Source organism: Macrobrachium nipponense, chromosome 43 (assembly GCF_015104395.2).
Source record: "Macrobrachium nipponense isolate FS-2020 chromosome 43, ASM1510439v2, whole genome shotgun sequence".
NCBI lineage: Eukaryota > Metazoa > Arthropoda > Malacostraca > Decapoda > Palaemonidae > Macrobrachium > Macrobrachium nipponense.
This window is the reverse complement of record NC_061104.1, coordinates 8,069,454-8,090,151: the sequence shown is the minus strand read 5'-3', so window position 1 is coordinate 8,090,151 and position 20,698 is coordinate 8,069,454. Positions and strand designations below refer to the sequence as shown.

At 42.1% G+C, this 20,698-nt stretch overlaps 1 protein-coding gene and 1 long non-coding RNA gene across 15 annotated transcripts in view; one reads left to right on the top strand and one right to left on the bottom strand.

Moving 5' to 3' along the window:
- Positions 1-20,698, top strand: part of LOC135213512 (uncharacterized) — a 96,310-nt gene that overhangs the window by 72,951 nt on the left and 2,661 nt on the right. The window contains exons 3-5 of one of the 3 annotated variants that reach the window (XR_010314148.1): positions 14,206-14,349; positions 17,046-17,111; positions 17,195-18,939. This is a non-coding gene — a long non-coding RNA (uncharacterized LOC135213512). Of the gene's footprint in view, positions 1-14,205; positions 14,350-17,045; positions 18,940-20,698 lie in introns of those variants that run through there. The other 2 variants (XR_010314147.1, XR_010314146.1) reach the window with 2 other exon arrangements.
- Positions 15,660-20,698, bottom strand: part of LOC135213510 (coiled-coil domain-containing protein 9-like) — a 139,395-nt gene continuing 134,356 nt past the window's right edge. For 11 of the 12 annotated variants that reach the window (XR_010314142.1, XR_010314141.1, XR_010314144.1 and 8 more), the window contains one exon: positions 15,660-16,508. The gene's annotated coding sequence lies outside the window, so the exon portion shown is untranslated. Of the gene's footprint in view, positions 16,509-18,656; positions 18,794-20,698 lie in introns of all 12 variants that reach the window. The other variant, XR_010314143.1, reaches the window with a different exon arrangement.

Below are 20,698 nucleotides of genomic sequence, written 5' to 3'. Positions count from 1 at the left end.
TTTATTGTTTCGTTTAATTACGTACATTGAACCCCCGGGTTCATTGCCGCCCGGGATAGCCCGTTGCTAGTGCCTTTGTATTTCATTCTCCCTGGTTGGGTAGCTTCAATAGGAGGTTCCGGGATACCCGGAAGGTATTGTCCTCCAGGCTACTACGGTTTCAGGTTGATTTATATGCTCTTAGCACGAGTTCCCGGGATGCATATGTCTCTCTAGTCCGGGTCACTCCGGCATAATATCATGTTACCTTGAGTTTTTCATATCTTTTTACATAGCGATACTCGTGTATCATTACATTTACAGGCCACCCAATGTCTGGTTGCCGGCTGTAATACCGTCCTCCAGGATCCTTGATGGGCACGACGTTTGCCGGGGCCATGCCCCCTGCGCTGTGCTGATAGAGAACTCCGTAGTGTGGCATCACAAGATTTGTTTTGCTTGCTACGAGATGGTACATCGGGTTACTTCTTCGGTAAGTTACCCGTTCCCGGTGCTTCTATCTTTAATGTGGTCTTTGTAATGGTATAGTATCTTACTGAACTTTTAGCCCTATCGTCTCCGATAGCATAGTAAGTTAAGTTCAAGGTTAACATATTTCTTTTCTTACAGGCGGATCAGTCTGCAAGGGATGCTGCTCTCTCCACCCTCAAGGTTTGGGTAGGAGGCTTTGGGCGGAACGTTGGGAAGGCAAAGCCTTACATCCTTTCCCAGGGAATGGCGGCTTTAATCTTCCCGGCAGGAAAACAAACCGCCTACGTGGACCCAAAAGTTGCAGCTCCAATAATTGATACTATTCAGGAACTGGTATCTCAACAAGAAGACGAGGAGTTACCGGAGCTTGTGTTGGGAGGAGTGCCACTTCCGCTTACAGAAGATGTGCCCATTACACCGGATATTTGTATTGGTAAGAGCATTGATGAGGCTAGCCCTTTAAGTCCTCAGGGTCATTCCTTGAGTACGTCTAACTCTTCCACTCCTTCTTCTTCTAAATCATTTCAAGGTTTCACCGGGGGATTGCCTCCTCCTAGGGCGCAACCCGCCTCGGTGATACCTAAAGTAAAGAAACTTCAGTCAAAAACACTGCAAAAAAGAGCTTCAGTACCAAAAGCATCATATGACTACCTTCCTATAAGTGTTCCGGCATCCCATACTGGAGGTACTAAACCCAGACAGAAGTCCCTGTCAAAGTCCTCAAAACTAAGTTCAAAGGAGGGGAAATCTTACCATTCCCCTTCGAGCCCCTTACCATCAACTTCTAAGGGCCTGATACCTTATAAGGTACCAAAGGACAAAGGGGATTCCTCTCCCGCTGGGTAGGATCTGTTCAATACGAATATCTTAAAACAGGTCAATAACCTAGTAACTTTGGTCAGTACAGTTACGGCAAGGTTTGAGGAGGTGATTAAGAGACTGGGTACTCAAGAGTCTCTCATTGCAGGTCTTCAGCAGGGTGCAGCAGGCTCAGCCCATTCTAGTAATCTAGTGCAAGGCCAGAGTATGCTGGACGGTTCCACTCTCCCTCCCTTTCATCCAAGTAACCCTTGGAGGGTAGCGAACTTCGCTCCGTTCATCAATGGGATGTTAACAATAGAAGGCTGCGGTACCCGGAGACTCGAGGACTAAGAGTTCTTCCCCGCAGGCTTGCAGCCCCCTTTCATTGGCTATGTTTGGCTTACGGAGGCTGCTCTTGTTAAGGAGGATAAGGTTCCAAAGGAAATGGTCATCCTTTCCAGGGACCAGGCCCAACAGACATGGGTTCACAGTTTGGAAGAGTGGAACTGCGCAAACACTAGAATCACAGCCTGTAAGAGCCCGTTCACTATGTTCACCTCAGACAAAGAGAACCTGTTACCTTTTACATCTAAGGTGGCGGAGCTTAGTCTTCAAGCAGTGACGCGTGATGAGCCCATGCCCCAGCTTAGAGAAACAGATCCTACATCACTGCTTCTTCCGGGCGGGGAGGATTTGTGGGTAGATCTGCCTGCAACCTTCTCTGTGGGGAAGCTTAAGCCGGATTGTGCAATCACTAGGCTGTCGGATGCTCTGATTCAAACAGAATTCGATGCTAGGTCACGTCTTGCAAGGTCTCTTAACTCATTAGTGATGACCGAGACGGCGGCTCTTGAGTACGCACAGGAGCCACTGTTTAAGGTTATCGCAAAGACATTACTGTTAAGCATGCAATGCGACCTGTATGATTTTGCGGTGGCTAGGAGAAATTGCAGGAAACGTCCTATCCGAAGCTGTGATTAGACATGAACCGAACAAGCTTCTGGCTTCTTCAATTTGGGGCGCAGATCTGTTCCCGCCCTCAGTGGTCAACGAGGTTCAGCATGAGGCAGCACGCCTGAACCAAAGCATCAGGTTCGCTGGGGTATTCCATATAAAAGGAAACCGGAGTCGTCCTCCTCGGGTGCGAAGCGAAGGAAGAAACAAAGGAGATTCCAATCTTTCCAGGCACCTCAACAACAAGCTTTAGTCCAGGCTGTACCATTACAGCAAGTACCACAGCCTTCGACCTCCAAGGCACAGCCTCAGCATCAATTGGTTCTGTTTGCTCCGTCTCCTAACCAGCAAGCTCCAACCCCGTATGCGGTGTTGCCTGCCTTTAACCCAACCTTTGAGAGTCAGGCATTTCAGCCTTTTAACAGGTTTAGGAGAGGTGGTAGAGCAAGAGGTCCCTTTCGCCAACGTGGCGGAACTAGAGCCTCTGGCCGAGCTAGAGGTACAAGGACAGCAAGAGGGATAAGACCCTCATCCTCTCAATGAGGATTCACAGGTAGGAGGCAGGCTGTACCACTTTCGTCATCGTTGGGGGTTCAGCAATTGGGCAAAAAGCATAGTTTCCAGAGGCCTAGGCTGGAGTTGAATCGAAGGTCCTCCTCCACCCAACACCTTCTATCAGGAGCCAACACAGGAGTTGGTAAACTACTCCCAGGACCTTCTCCAAAAGGGAGCAGTGTTGAGGACCAGGAATTTGAAGTTCCAGGGACGCTTGTTCAGTGTTCCGAAGAAAGGCACCGACAAGAGAGGGGTGATCTTAGACTTGTGCGACAAGTTCAAAATGCTGACCATCTCTCAGTTGCGAACCTTACTTCCCCGTGGGGCCGTCACCACCTCTATAGATCTTACAGACGCTATAGATCTTACAGACGCCTATACTATCATGTCCCAATAACTCGGCACTTCCGTCCGTTCCTAGGCTTCAAATTAGGGAGGGAAGCCCTCTCTTTCAAAGTAATGCCCTTCGGGCTCAATATAGCCCCAAGGATTTTCACGAAGCTAGCGGAGTCGGTGGTGCAGGAGCTAAGGTCTCAGGGTATAATGGTAGTAGCGTATCTGGATGATTGGCTAGTGTGGGAGATGGACAAGGACAAGTGTATGAAAGCCACGGTAAAGGTCATGACTTTCCTAGAACACCTAGGGTTCAAAATCAACAGAGGCAAGTCCCACCTGACTCCAGAGTCAAAGTTCCAGTGGCTAGGTATCCAATGGGACTTGGACTCGCATACTCTTTCCATTCCATCAGCAAAGAGAAAGGAGATTGGGAAGGCAACAAGGCAATTCTTGAAATCCAAAAAGACGTCCAGGAGAAGCCAAGAGAGGATCTTAGGCTCTCTCCAGTTTGCATCCGTGACAGACGTCCTGTTGAAGGCCAAGCTCAAGGATATCAATCGAGTTTGGCGTTCGAAGGCCAATGCAAGGTCCCGGGACAAGCTTGCTCCGATGCCAGCGATTCTGAAGAAACGTCTTCGGCCTTGGTTGAAAGCATCAAAATTGGCGAAGGAAATTCCGCTGCAGTTTCCTCCCCCATCCTTAGTGGTGCACACGGATGCATCACTGACGGGTTGGGGGGGAATACTCGCAGTACAAGAAGGTTCAGGGGACATGGTCGCCTCAGTTCCAGAAGCTCCACATCAACGTCCTGGAGGCTATGGCTGTGTTTCTTACTCTGAGGAAACTTCGCCCGCCAAAGAGGACACATATCAGGTTGGTGCTCGACAGTGCAGTAGTAGTGCACTGCATAAACAGAGGCGGTTCAAAATCAAGCCATGTGAACCACGTAATGATAGCAATCTTTTCTCTAGCGGCCAAGAACACCTGGCATCTATCAGCTACTCACCTGGCAGGAGTTCAGAACGTAGTAGTGGACGCACTTTCTCGCTCAGTTGCACTGGAATCAGAATGGTCACTGGACTGGAAGTCATTCAAGAGGGTTTGCAGCATAGTACCGGGTCTGGAAGTGGATCTGTTTGCTACAGAAGCGAACCACAAACTCCCATGTTACGTGGCCCCGAACCTGGACCCTCTGGCCTACGCTACAGACGCTCTGACCATAGATTGGAACCAGTGGCAGAAAAATTTACTTGTTTCCTCCAGTGAACCTTCTCCTGAAGGTTCTGAACAAGTTGAGGTCATTCATGGGTCAAGGGGCACTCATAGCACCGCATTGGCCGAAGAGCAACTGGTTCCCTCTTCTCCTAGAACTAGGTCTCCGTCCTCACCCTCTTCCGAACTCGAGCTTGTCACAACAAGTACAAACGAAGACTGTGTTCGATTCCTCAGGTCTTCACAAAACCCTAACTTTATGGATTTCATGAAGTTTGCAGGACAAAGGGGTGAGGACATAGACCCAGAGAACATTTCGTTCTTGGAGTTAGACAAAAGGGAATCAACACTCCGTCAGTATGATTCAGCAGTTAAGAAATTGGCGGCAATCCTCAACGCATCCAGTATCCAGAGCATGACAGTTAATGTAGCTATCACCTTCTTCAGGAATTTATTTGAACAAGGTTTGGCGGCTAGCACAATTACAACAACGAAATCAGCCTTGAAAAAGATTTTCCAGATCGGATTTGGTATCAATTTAACTGAGTCTTACTTCACGTCTATTCCGAGGGCATGTGCACGTCTTTGGCCTGTACAGAGACCGTCGACGGTGTCATGGTTTCTTAACGATGTAGTACTTCAGCTAGCTTCGGATACAGACAACTTAGGGTGTGATTATCAATCCTTATTGCGTAAGACACTATTTTTGTTAAGTCTGGCTTCAGGTGCTAGGGTTTCAGGGTTGTCTGCTTTATCCAGAGACCCAGGCCATATAGAATTTTTACCTTCGGGGGACGTGTTGCTTTCACCAAATCAAACATTTCTCGCAAAGAATGAAGACCCTTTAAATAGGAGGTGGTCGCCATGGAAAATTGTCTCGCTTCCGCAGGATCCATCATTGTGCCCTGTGCGAACTGTGAAGGATTTCCTTTCTAGGACATCTGGCCATTCGAAAGGGCTGCTTTTCATTAGGGAAGCTGGGGGGACCATTTCTCTAAAGGGTATAAGGCAACAAATTTTGTATTTTATCAAAAAAGCTAATCCAGGGTCATTTCCGAAGGTACATGACATCCGGGCTATTAACTTTTTCTTCTATTAACTTTTTCAAGTATATATGAGTTTTGATGATCTTAAAAAGTACACTGGTTGGAAGTCACCCTCAGTTTTTAAACGCCATTACCTTAAGTCCTTGGAGGCTCTTAAATACCCGACAGTAGCAGTGGGCAGACCAGTGTCCCCTGCTACAGCATGAGCAATTTGCAGTGGCTTTGTTTATTACTCATTTCCTTTCCGCCAGCCTCATTAACAATCTACCTAAGCTACCTCAGCCCATTCTAATGGTGTTCATATTTAGAATTTGAGTTGTATTTGTATATATTATTGAATTACATTTAAATCTGTATTTTTGGTAACTGAATTTTATTTTATATAAGTTATTAGCCTTAAAATATGCTGTATATTAAGGCTGTGATATATTTTTCTATTATGCGTATTATAGTTTATTATATTCTCATATTTTAGTTGCTTTTTATTTTCAACCCTTTATTTATTTTATCTAGTGTCATTTACCTTATATGTCTATAGCTTGGTGTTTTCTCTGGTACAATTTCACGGAGCGACACGGCTGAGCCCAGAAAAGGGATTTTGACGTAGGAAAAATCTATTTCCCACCCTTCTTAGTCACCAAGCTAGAAGGCTATCTGCAGGTATGACGTCACTGACGCTACCTTTGCGGTAGCAGGAAGTGAGCCGTAGCACGGCTCCCCTTTTCTAAAGGGTTTTGATGTGGAAAAGGCTAATTGGAGAGGCTGCTGTGGTAGTGTTTTTCACTCGCCCCAGATTCATACCGACACCTTTTAATAAAGGTGAGCGAGTCAGAATATATTTATCTAGCCCTAAATCACCAAAAACTGCACCAAAATTTACCACATTGGCAACCCTGTTACCTCCTATTCTGTTCGCCAGTTGGCAACGCTGCCGTTGACAGTTACAAAACCTTCCCTCAAAATCAGTTGTTAACGAGTGCCCGTGTTGTTTACATCACGGCCGCTCTTTATAAATTTCCTAAAACCTTTTTGTGCCTTTAAAGCTTTCATTATTTGTTAATGAGACTTTATGTGAATTACCACTCACGCATTACATCACGAAATAGTGAATTAACTTTGATTTCTGTTGTGGTACTTATCGTATATTACGAACATTAGTGCAACCCGGAACTACTGACCTGTCCAATTCTACAATGGATTGCCAAGATAATGCGATGCTTCCTTCTGCCAGCAACATCAGGAACTGCCCGGCTTGTGGGACAAGGATGAGTAGCAGGGAGTATGAACCCCATGACATTTGTAGCTCTTGTCGTGGACAGGTTTGTGACTTGACTTCTCGTTGCGACTTATGTAAGCCCTGGTCTGACAAGGATATGACTGCTTATATGAAACACCAAAGAATCTTGCACCGTAAAAGATCGGTTAAGGAGAAAAAGAAATCGATAGCTAGAACTGTATCTAACGATTTCTTTTGACTTGGGCGCTCATGGTTCTGGCTCTTCGGTTTCGGTATCGTACGATTCCGATTCCGAATTAGTTGATGCTTTGTCTCCGTTACAACTGGTAAATAGTGAAGTCATTTCTGATGTAGATTCAAAGATTTTGCAATGGAAACTGTGCTGGAAACAGAATTTTAAAAAATTACAGCTTAGTTTAGATAGAGATATTTCAGCTAAGTTTAACAAGCAGTCAGAGAATTTTGAAGAAGCCTTTACTAGAATGTCTAACACTCTTTTAGATTCATTTTCAGCTCCTCGTCAGGTACCTGTTGACAGCACCATGGGTAACGGTACAACAGATACCCCGGCTTGTGAACCCCGTCGTGGCGTAGGCTTAGGGGGGATCCGGTCCGGGCAGGTGTCTGACGAATCTTTACCCAACAGTGTCCCCTGTTAGTCCCATAACAGTGCCAAAGGGCGCTTATTTAGGAGAAGGGGGGAGGGGTATTAGTGTCAGGCCTAAGATAGCTAGTTGTCAGGATCTTACTTCAGTGGAAGTTTCTCAGTTAGGATCTGACGATGATGATGATGATGACACGGATTCGTGTGATATTGATGTTTCCTCGAATGGATGTCATGATGTAGAGTTCAAGAAACTTTTTGATTTAATTTTGAGTTTTCTTCCTCAGGCGAGGCCTAAAGAGCAGGAGCAGCCTCCGCCTCGTTGTATTACAGCAGGGATTTTTCTTGATGGTCCTTCCTGGTCACGGGAATTTTTAAGTTTTCCCTTTGCTCAGAGGTTCGCGAGAGTGAGGGCGGACGTTGCCGCTAAACTTTTGAAGGTGATCGGGGAAGGGAAGAGGAAGCTCTCTTCTCTCCTACAACACCGGAGAGGAGTTTATCAGGTGGCGGATGATTCTTCATTCTCCTGACCCCCCAAACCAAATCCTGATTTTGTCCGACTTTCGGGTCAACCCTTGCTTTCTAAGGCTTCGGTCTCTGTCTCAATTGAAGATTTTATTGCCATGGAGTCTGTTATGAGCTCCTTACAAGAAGCTCAATCCTTCAATATGTGGGTCCTCGGAGGGCTTTTAATGTATATTAAGGACTCTGGGTTTGTTCCTCCTGATGCTCCTCTTTTTGAGAAATTCTGCTCATCCATTTCAATTGCTTCTGTACATCAGAACGAGCTTGCTGCTTCAATGCAGGCCTTTCTTGTTTCTGTAAGGCGTAACCTGTATCTGTCGCAGTTACCCTCCTCTGTATCGGAGATTCAGAGAATCCGTCTGTTGTCCTCTTCTCCTTTTGGCGATTTCCTTTTCGATATGTCTGCTTTCTGAGGTTTTAAAGGAACATCAAGGTGATGCCTCTTCCCAAGCTCACTGGGCCTTATCAAGAGCTTTTTCCTCTGGTCTTCCTCCAGCTCCTACAAGGAGTAAGCGTAAGTTTAGGGCCAGATCTGTACCTTCTGCTTCAGCCCAACAACCTCCTTCTGGCTCGTTTTTCCAGAGTACATCTCGGGTTTCTGGTGCCTCTACTTCATCCTCTGGTGCTCACCCTTTGAAATGCGGGAGAGGTTCTTGGCGTGGCTCTAAGGGCAGAGAAAGAGCTCAACCTCCAGGAGGACCTTCCTCCTCTTCTTCTTCTTCTTCCTTTTTTCTGCATAAGAATTTTCGGAAGTAGGAGTCATCACCTCGCCTGGAGACCGCAGTAGGAGCTTGTCTCTCCCGCCATTGGTCAGCTTGGCAGGGGAGAGCGGTGGAAGCTTGGGTGGTGGAGGTCCTGAAGGAAGGTTACGAGATCCCTTTTGTTTCCAGACCTCCACTTTCCAATCGTCCTCTCGAGTTCAGCAGTTATTCCCCTCACTCAATCAGGGGTCAAGCCTTGGAGAAGGAGCTTTCGGCCCTCTTGGAGAAGGATGCCATAGAGCGAGCTCCTCCTCCTCCCGGGTTTTACTCACGGGTGTTTGTAGTTCTAAAGGCCTCTGGTACCTGGCGCCCCATCATAGATCTTTCGGTCTTGAACAAGTTCATTTTAAAGTCCAAGTTCAGGATGGAGACGGTCCAGACTGTTCTTCCATCCGTCAAGAGGGGGGGACTGGATGATTTCCATCGATCTGCAGGATGCTTATCTGCAAATCCCCATCCATCCAAGAAGCAGACCTTAGCTTTGGTTTTTCATGGACTCGGGAGTTTTCCAGTTCAAGACCCCTCACCACTGCTCCACAGGTCTTTTCTCGGGTGATGGCTCCTGTTTCGACTATTCTGCATCAGTTAAATGTAAGGATGCTTCGGTATCTGGACGATTGGCTAGTCCAGGCCGAATCTCTAGAGAAATGTCTCCGGTCGAGGGAGATAGTTCTGTCTCTGTGTCGAGTTGGGCATTCGTGTCAACTTCGACAAGTCCAATCTAATCCCTTGCCAGATCATGACTTCGCCAGTCGTGGGATTTCTTGTCCGAGGACACGATAGTCGCCTCTTCTCCACAATGTCAGAAGGATCTCCGTTGGTGGATGCAAGTTCACCGCCTCAAGTCAGGAACATCTCTTCTTTCGGTTCCTCCGGACCTAATGTTTTGGTCAGACGCCTTGGATCAAGGTTGGGGCGCACACCTGGGCTCCGAAGCCGCTTCGGGCCTTTGGTTAGAGGAGGAGAGGATCATGTCAATAAATTGGAGGGAACTAAGGGCAGTGTACCTAGGCCTTCTTTCATTTCAGGATCAACTGTTGGAGTCGGTTGTCGCGATCTTTGTCGACAGCACCACAGCAGTCTCGTACTTGAGAAACCAAGGTGGCACACAGTTGGATCTTCTCACTCTAGAAGCCTGATCAATCCTGTGTTGGGCAGAAGACAGGGGGATTACGTTGGTCCCTCAGTTTATCCTGGGCCATCACAACGTCTTAGCAGACGCCTTGTCGAGACCGAACGAAGTTCAAGGGTCGGAATGGACACTTTGCCAGGAAGTCTTCGACAGCCTGAGGAAGAAGTGGCCTGTAACAGTCGATCTTTTTGCCACCCCACTGAATTTTCGGTGCCAGATATTCTTTGCCCCTTACCAGACTCCTCAGAGTGCGGGGACAGACGCTCTTTTGCAGGACTGGGAGGGACTTCAAGCCTATGCTTTTCCTCCGTTCTCTCTGGTGAGGTCAGTCCTCAACAAAGTGAGGGCAACCAAGCGTCTGGATATCACCTTGATCGCCCCCTTGTGGCCACAGAAGGAGTGGTTTCCTGACCTTCTGGAAGCACTGGTGGAGCCTCCCATTCATCTGTCAGAGAGACCAGCTCTTCTCAAACAACCCCATTTTCATCGGTTCCATCAGAGGCTCCACATGCTTCATCTTCATGCCTGGAGACTGTCAGGAGGTTCTCCAAACACGAAGGGTTCTCCTCCAGAGTGGCGCGACAATTGGCTCTTGCCAAATGGCAATCAACCAGAGTAAATTATCAGGCTGAATGGTCGGTTTACAGACGGTGTAAGTCTCAAGGACATTCAATTTCTAGACCTTCCTTACCGAAAGTAGCAGAGTTTTTAGTTCATTTACATCATGACAGGGCCGTGTCACCTTCGTGCATTAAGGGTTATAGGTCGATGCTTTCCTATGTTTTTAAGGCAAGGCTCCCTGAGATCTCTTCATCTTATGTCATTAGAGATTTACTTCAATCTTTTTCCCTATCTCGACCCAGTCCGCAGTGTTCGCCTCCGACATGGGACGTTAACAAAGTCCTTCAAGCCTTAAGGTTCCCTCCGTTTGAGCCTCTGAATTCTGCCAAATTTAGGGACCTCTCTTCTAAGACACTCTTCCTTGTCTCGCTGGCTACAGCCAAGAGGGTGGGTGAACTGCAAGCACTCTCTTTTCTGGTTGCCAGATCTGGACAAGACATGATTTTGTCATACCTTCCTGAATTTGTCGCAAAGACTGAATCGTCTGATGATCACATTCCTAGGTCTTTCGTACTGAAGTCGCTGGTCGACTTTTTTGGTAATTTAAATGAGGAATTAGTTCTTTGCCCTGTTAGGGCGCTCTCATGCTATTTACGCTGCACGAAAGACATTCGGAGTTGTCCCCGTCATCTGTTTGTTTCACCCCGAAATGTCAAGAGATCTATATCAAAGAATGGTGTATCCTTTTTTCTCAGAGATGTGATCGTTAAAACTGGTGGTTCGGCTGCAGGTGAAGACCAGACGCCGAGAGCACACAGTATTAGAGCAGTTGCTACATCAGTAGCTTTTATGAAGAACGTCTCAGTCGCCAAGGTGCTTGAGGCGGCGACTTGGCGTTCTAATTCTGTTTTTGTCTCTTTTTACTTGAGGGATATTTCTCTAGTTCTAGGTGACCTTCGTTCTTTGGGCTCGTTGGTGATGGCAGGACAGGTCGTCAGACAGGAGAATTAGGTAGTCTTCCTGTTTTACGTTTGGTTGCTACCTGTATATTATTCATTAATTTTTGTTTTGTATATATTTCTTGTTTTTTGTTTTTGTATTATAACCCATGGCAGTTTTTGGCTTAGGTATAATGGGAACTAGGCAGTTTGGTATTTAGGTGTTTTTGATGACAAGGACTGACTGCTTGGCAACTCGTGCTGCTTCCATTGTCAGTGTGACATGGGACCAGCCACTGGGTTGTCGGCACTGGCGACTACGCTTCTCCCAGAGTTGATGCTGACCTAGGACTAGCCACTGGTTTGCTTGTCCTGATGACTCATGCTTCTTCCACTGTCCTGAACAGGGAATTAGTCGATGGATCGTCTGCTGTCATCTGGTGACTCGCTCACATTCTACTTTTTGTCTCATCTGTTTTCTCGGAGTCAGACACTCGTGCGAGATCAGGCGACATTTAGTAGCCCTGAGTTTCTTGTTGACCAAGTCGGTTGCGTTGATACACCCTCCGACGATCGTGTAACATGAGACCAGGTTGGACTGTCAGGCATTCGTCCTTCGGGACTGAATCGCCTTTTTGCTCCGCGGTCCTTTCTCTTGGCACCAGAAAGCTTGAGTCATGAGTTGCTCATGAGCCGATTCGGTGCTGGCGACGTTAGGTTGCGTTGATACACCCCCAAGGTTTGCTTAGCTTTGAATCGCCCAGACAGTCCAGACACTCATCCTTCAGGGAAAGAATAGTGCTTGATAGTCTTCAGGGCCTTGCTGCCCTCGATTCGTCTGACTGGTCACCTGACTTTAGTACAGATGGACTGACTATGCACTTACTCCTTGTCCTGTGCTACTGCAGTTTGGCGGCATTATGGTAGGAGACTTTGAGTTGTTAGTATATCTTAGACCTTGGGTTGAATTTTAACTGCCTATGATATATATTTCTTTGATTGTTTTATGTCCTACTCTATCCGAAGGGAAATTGTACTCTGATTCCCTCCTCCTTTTCAATGTGGTTAATTGGGCTAGATAAATTATATTAAGGTAATGTTTATTAATATGGAATTTCTATTCTAAAATTAATAAAAATAATACTTACTTGTATAATTTATCTTGTCCCACCCATCCTACCCCACAATCGGCCTATCACAACTGATTTTGAGGGAAGGTTTTGTAACTGTCAACGGCAGCGTTGCCAACTGGCGGACAGAATAAGAGGTAACAGGGTTGCCAATGTGGTAAATTTTGGTGTGGTTTTTGGGGATTTAGGGCTAGATAAATTATACAGGTAAGTATTATTGATATTAATTTTAGAATAAAAATTTTATACTGAGAACTTTTGTCTTTTGTCTAATAATTAGTAATAGGTCTAGTGATTCATTAAGACAACTTGAACTGGGAAAGTTGGAAGAAAATTATTTATAAAATTTATTCTGATTAATAGCCTTTTAGTGGCATGAATGCTTGTATTTATGTATTTCACGTAGGTATCAGGTCTTGTTGTAAAGACAGTGGAAGCTCACTGCTTTTGTACTTGTATCTAGCATATGAAAAATGCCATTGGAAATGTTCTCTCCTACATTTTGAAAAGCATCACGTTATTACTTAGTCTGTCACTGATGATGCAATTGTTTTATACGTACAAGTCTGGATCTATCAGCAATGTGTGTACTGTAGCAAAGTCCACCGAGCTTTGCAGCTAAGCCCCCACTCACTTGCATGCCTGTGATTGGCTAGCTCTTGAAGGGGAAATGATGTCACACTAGTTAACAGTCCAAATGATTGCCAGTACGGATTTTGAGTTTTGTTATGGAGTGATAATGGTAGTTACATTTGACAACGTCTTCGAGGGTTGCATGAGAGAGTGAGAGAGCGTCATTGGGTTGAGAGTAAATTGTTTTTTATGTCTGATATGTTGTGTTTCGTGTTTGATGTTGCTGTGTGATAGTTTATAAGTATGTATGTGGAGAGAGAGAGAGAGAGAGAGAGAGAGAGAGAGAGAGAGAGAGAGAGAGAGAGAGAGAGAGAGAGAGAGAATCGTAATTGGTGGATGGATGATAATAAGAGTTTTGATGGTGGGCGTAAACGTCTGGGTGGTTTGTTGGAGCGGTCGCCAAAGCAGTCTATGGCGAGACCAAGAAATCACAACAGCTCACCAACAACAACACTCCACAACTCAAAAGCTCAACAACCTGCCAACCATACAAACACAACCTTCATGCACCAGCACAACAACCTTCCAACACATGATAACAGCTCCAGGAAACCACAATACAACTGACTGTCAACACACACTTCCAAAAGAGAGTATTGATGGTCAGGCACCTACGCCCGCCATCAAACCACTCCTTATTATCCATCTACCAATTACAATCTTTCTCTCTCGATCGCTCACTCACTTACTCACACTCTTCAGAAAAACATACGCACTTACGTACTATTCATACAGCCACAACACACACTAAACACGACATATCAAACATACAAAAACATTTAAACTCAACCCAACGACACTCTCTCTCTCTTTCATACAACCCTCGAAGACTTTGTCAAATGTAATTACCATTATCACTCCTCCATAGCAAGGGGTGGGAAATACTCACTCCATTAATGAGTTTTTTTTTTAGTTTTTCTTTTAAATTGCCCATCCTTAAATTTAGCCTGGTCACAGTGTATGTATTAGTGTATATTAGCCTGGACTGTGACGGTTAACCAACTTTTCGAAACTATATTGCCAACCAAGTCAGCCTCAAGGAATGGTCTTGATGTAATCTGGGCAGGACTTGACTGCAAAGCTAAGTGGATTTTGCTCTAGTATAAGAGTTTTATAATCAGATTTAAAGCATTCTTGCATTCACCTTTTATATTCATTGCTATTAATTTTCAGTTCAAGAATGTAGCAATTATCAGATCTAAGAACTTTAATACTATGGCATTTGGGTACCATTTTCTCTAATTTTCAATTTTTTATTGTTTTTCTCTTAACTACTACTTCTTGATAAAACAGTGACTTTTTCCAACAGAGAACTGCAATCCTGCTAAGGAAGTCCTTACATAAACTAAAAATTATGTGTATAGCCAAATTGTCTTCATTGGGATAGTTGTTGGTTGGATACTGCAGAAAGTCCTGCATGGCAAAATCATGTGTGTAAATACTTTTAACCTTGGTAAGTAATTGTTGTATGGCATTGTCAAGGTAGTGTGCAATGAGTACAATCACTAGTCTCCATTTTCCAGTTTGTGTATACGTAGTAGTATTGATCATATGCATGTACTTGGAAAGAACAGTGATCACAGGTTTTATTAATACATATTGGCAATTGTCAACAGTTATTATGGAATGTTTTGTGTATTAAATACAGACAGTCCCTGCTTACTGGTAGCATTGGTTAACAGTGATCCGGTTTTATGCTGCTGGTCTAGTGATGACGTTAACTGGTTTTTCGGCTCGGATCGTAGTTCAATGGCACCGCTGATCCCCATTTAGTGGCACCGATCTTTGGTGAACAGTACCATTAAGCGGGTTATTACTAGTGCTATTATTGCCCATTTTCAGTTAGCAGTGCTTGGTCAAGAACAGAACCCCCGCCATTAACCAGGGAATGCCTGTAATATATATATATATATATATATATATATATATATATATATATATATATATATATATATATATATATATATATATATATAAAAAATTTGTTTGGCTGCTGATCTGGTATTTTAAATGGACCAGTGATGATCTAATGTCAATCACTTATTAAGAGACAAGACTGGCAGTTACAAAATTGGACATTTGTACCTTTGTATATACAGAACCACCTAAGTCTAGCTTTTGTATTTTCTTTTCTCCTGTAGGGGGTTAGTGCCATCAATGGACCTCATGCAGTGCACTGTAGGCATTACTTAGGGTTCTTTGCAGCATGCCTTCCACCTTCTTCTAACACTTGATTCATAGTGCAACTGCTTTGAAGTTTTCCTCCTCTTACACCTTTTAAACCTTTTACTGTCTATTTCCATTTCAGTGCTGAATGACCTCATAGATCCAAGTGCTTGGCCTGTGGCCAAAATTCTATATTCAATTCGGCTCCTGTATTTTAATTTCAAATATGTACCAATACTTTACTTAACCACCCAGTTAAAGGAGATAAGGTTACAGTTATGTAAACTGGTGTGCTTGATCTTCATGGTACTGTAGTTAGGATACCAAGGAAGTGATATTAGCATTTGATTTTTATATTCTGACAAATTGATGGTATTCTAAAGTAACACACACAACCCCCCTAAGATTTTGATAATTGAATGTTATACCAAGCATTGTAAAACGCTTGCAAACTTTCAGTATAAAAATATTCCGAAAAACACCTGAATTTTATCCACTTTTCAGTAATAAGTACTTAATTATTTCACTTATGAATGTGATATCGAACATATAAATGCGATATTGTATTGATATTTAAGGACAAATTAAAAGAATTCATTGGATAACCTCAAATTCTATTTGTAAGTATAACAGCATAACTTTTGTACAGTATTATACAGCATGCAATCTCATTCACCCATTTATATACACATTTATGGAGTGATTTGGTAGTCTGGGTGTTCACTGTCATGCAAAGGCACACCATTTCAATTGATCACTTGCTTACTTAATTATGATGAGGTTCCACAAGTGTAAACAGCGTACACCTTGCATACCCACAATTGAGATCATGGACATTCACACAGACCTATAGGGAAAATATGCAATTGAGCATTATGAATAAATAAATAAATACATAAATAACGACTACAGGAATGAATAAATATAAATGTGATGTAAAAGCTAAACGATAAATAAATGACGACAAAATCAACCATGTTACTCATACTTGGAAGTATGAGACTTGGGTGAACTAAAAACTAGTGCAGCTAAACATATACAGTAAATTAAGACAACTGCCATAGATCTAAAAATTTAGAATTCTGTACAGATAAAGCTGAAGTATAAAACTTTATTATAATTCTATGCAAAGCTTTAAAAATATTCATCTGCTTTCAAGTGTAGCACAAAACGATTACAGTACAGTTTAAATGTTGTACAAAATATACCTAATAAAACAACAACAAATTTTGGACAGTCATTTATATCACTTGATGATAACTGTCAAAGATCTGCTCCGAGTCAAATTCATAGCTATCCATTTGTGAAAATATAAGCGAATTCTTATTGCATTTCAGGCATTAAAACAGAGATACCTAGAGAGCAGACACTGTAATGAAGATGAAGTTCTCCATAGGTACTGTCTCCCTGTTTCGGACTGCCAACATATTTAGCTAATTTGAGCACCTGAAAAAAGAAAATATCATAAGTGCTTTCCCATACTTTTATACACACATTTACAAATTAATATTTTGTTGTACTACAAACTTACTGTCTATACAGTAGCTGCCATCACTTGTGGATGATTTTCCTGCAGACACACTGTCTTGCTACATCTTATGAGTTTCATTAGATTGTGTCAATTCATTTACTGAATTAATTTTCCAACTTTACTATCATTCCATCATAACTATCTATTTTTTTCTTGAAACAAAAAGAAAAATTGTGTATTTCATTTACCATGGTGAATTTTCTTCTGGGTATGGGATTAACTTTTTTATCTGTGATTGCAATGAGAATTTGTTAGTGCTGAAATTTCCCCATTCATTCTGAAAAGGAAATTCTCCTTCAATTCATTTCAGCTTTATTTCTTTTATTTATTTTTGGTATTTACACTTTAGTAATACCACTTGGGAGTTTTCTGGTTTTGGTGAGGGCTAACTATATATGACTCATTTGGTAACTTGGTAACTGATCAAAATTTTGAATTTTCATTTTTCCCAGGCATGCAGTGTTGGGTATATGACGATCTCGCCCAAATGTGGGGGTAGGAAGACACTTTCTTACTCGGTAAGTTACATGCTCAGTAAACATACAATTGCAACTGTTGCTGTTTATCAGTATTAATTATTTGCCATCTATCTTTGTTGCAGAAGCATCAGACATAGCTACGAAATGCCTAGCTGAGTCTTGTACTACTGGTGACAAGAGGAGGAGGAAAACCATCACATCCCCCTATTTCCAAACGTGAAGGCAACATGCCTGTAATATTTGTAGTACAGGAATTTCATGCTTGTCAATAATTTTGATTCTAAAACTTGAAATGGATTAATAATGCTGTTAAATCTTCAGCAACAATAAAATCCAAGGTCATATAAAGAAGAGCTGGAGATGAAGAAATTACTTGTCATGTAGATTGAAGACCACATAACAGAAAAATGTGCTTATCAGCCTACTGGCAATCCAAGTGAAGGCAAGATTATTTAAACCCCAAAGGAGCGTGCTAATGACCTAAGTTATACACAAAACTTCACAGCAAATAATGACTGGTCTCAACACTTATGATAAAAGGGCATCATAATTTCCCAAATGTGAAGGTAAGGGGTGGAGCAGCAAGAGCTAATCATCATGCAGGGGCTGAAGCATTTAAGGAGAACTGAATCAGAAGGTTGTAAAACAAAAATGGTAATCATTGGGAAGTAGCTTTGACATCACAGCAGTAGTAGGTCATGAAATTGTTAGCGGCTTAAGAATTTTGAAATACGTAAAGAGCCGATTAGGCTGAGCTTATTGAGCTGGAGGAAGGAAGAGACCAAGCAGTTCAGGAAGAGGAAGAATCGGCAGTACCTGTGCCAAAAACAACCTGTGCCAAAAACAGACTCACAACAAACAGATTGGCTAAGGCATTTGCGTGTTTTGTCAGGGGATAAAAATCAAAGCAATCAAAGAGAATGGCAGATTCAGGATGCTATTGTCTGCTGTAAAAAGATTTATAATGAAATAAATGACAGGATTTGGCCAACACTCCATATCCTCAAGAAAAAACCAGACAGATCCTCAGTGCCTTCTACCAACTCTTCCCCAGTTCCAGCTATCAACTCTAGCCTTGTATGAGATAGAGATGGATGATCCTGCTGCAGTAGTATCTCCATCAACCGTCATCCAGCAGTTAATTTGACTAAAGTAAGCATTTAAGTATGTTTATTCTGTGCTTGGATGTAGGCTAAATTAAGTGTTCTAGCCTTGTTTAAGATTAGGCAAGGATTTGATATCCATTGTAAACCAACAAATGTCTTCGAAGCATGATAAAGCTAAGCTAGGATCTAGCCAGTGTAAGTGCTCCAGACATGTTTACGGTTAGGCTAGGACAGGATACCATATAGGCCAAGGAAATTTTATGTAGTATGTGTTAAGGTAGCTATTAGGATGTAGGCCAGTGTAATTGCTAGTCAAGTTAAAAGGTTAGGTAAGGCTAGGCTAGGATGAACACCTGTACAGCTAAGTGTTCTAGGGATGTTTAAGGTTAGTAGTAAACCAACAAATTTGTCATGTTAGAATAGGATGCAAGATAATGTAAGAAGAGTTCTAGGGAAGTTTAAAACTTGTTCCAAGTACCTTGTAAGCTAGGCTAGGCTATGAATTTAGGTAAGCAGTAGCAGAAGTCAAATCTCCAAGACCATGTCAAGGCTAGGAAAATGGAAGCCTTGGTTGAATTGTTACTATAGCATCTAGGACAGGCTAGGTTCTGATTCCTGTGAGGAAAACAAAATCACTGGTGTAATCAGGTCAATGCTAGGCTCTGTACTGTAGGAAAACTAAAGCATTAACCTTCTTACGCCGATTGGACGTATTAAACGTCGTGTCAAAATGTCTCCCGTATGCCGATTGGACGTATCATACGTCAGCTCAAAAAAGATTTTTTAAAAATTCGCGGAAAAATACTTATATGCCTACCAGCCGAAAACTTTTGTATCACGCGCCTTGGGGGATGCTGGGAGTTCACGGATCAAGGCGTTGTTTTGTTTACAATCGCTACGCAGGCGCGCAAGCGCGAATTTCTTTCTTATCGCACTAAAGAGGATCAGTGACATATCTCGGAAATTATTTCGTCACTTTGACATAATTTTTGCACCATTTTAAATTATCCTTTACATGAAGTATTATATATGAAAATGTGCGCAATTTCATGTAAAATACAACAAAAAAATACTCATGATTGTAGCTTTTATCAGTTTTGAAATATTTTCATATAAATAACGATAAGTGCAAAAATTTCAACCTTCGGTCAACTTTGACTCTACAGAAATGGTCGAGAAACGCAATTGTAAGCTAAAATTCTTATATTATAATAATATTCAATCATTTGCCTTCATTTTGCAACAAATTGGACATCTCTAGCACAATATTTCGATTTATGGTTAATTTATGAGAAAAACTTTTTCCTCACCTTCGTGCGATAACTCTTCCGATAAATTTTTTTGTGCGATTGTCCTAATGTTTGCACCCTTTTAAATTTGCCGTTACATAAAGTTTTATATATGGAAATGTGTGCAATTTCATGCACAATACAACAAAAAACAACCCATGGTTGTAGCTTTTATCAGTTTCGAAATATTTTCATATAAATAACGTTAAGTGCAAAAATTTCAACTTTCGGTCAACTTTGACTCTACCGAAATGGTCGAAAAATGCAATTGTAAGCTAAAACTCTTATATTCTAGTAATATTCAATCATTTACTTTCATTTTGCAATGACTTGGAAGTCTCTAGCACTATATTTCGATTTATGGTGAATTTATGAAAAAAAAAAAAAAAAAACTTTTTCCTTACGTTCGCGCGGTAACTCTTCCGAAAAAATCAGAATTTTTTTGTGCGATTGTCGAAATGTTTGCACCATTTAAAATTAGCTGTTACATAAAGTTTTATATATGAAAATGTGCGCAATTTCATGTAGAATACAACTAAAAATGATTGAAGGTTGTAGCTTTTCTCTTTTTTCGAAATATTTGCATATAAATCACGATAAATAGAAAAAAAACCACGTTCGGTCAAATTTGACTACCGAAATGGTTGAAAAACGCAATTGTAAGCTAAAACTCTTCAGCCTAGTAATATTCCGTCATTTTTCTTCCTTTTGAAACAAATTTGAAGTCTCTAAAACAATATTGTGATTTATGGTGAATTTTTGAAAAATATATTTGCCTTCACTCTGCGCGCCGATTCGCGGCCGCAAGTCTCCGAAATACGTACATCGCATTATCCTAATATTTGCTCCTTTTCATATTAGCCTTTTTATAGAGTTTCATATATCAAAATGTGTGCAAATTCATGAAAAATACAATAAAAAATAATTGAAGGTTGTAGCTTTTTCCATCTCCGAAATATGTGCATATAAAAAAATATATATATAAAAATTTCGACATTCGGTCAAATTTAACTCATCCGAAATGGTCGAAATCTGCAATTCTAATCTAAAACTCTTACAGTATCGTAATATTCAATCATTTGTCTTAATTTTGAAACAAATTGGAAGTCTCTATAACAATATTTAGAATTACGGTGAATTTTTGAAAATAACAATTTTTTACGTCCGCGCATTACGAATTTGTACATCATTTTGTGATAATATTTTTCTGGTGTTGCTTTTATTGTTTTAC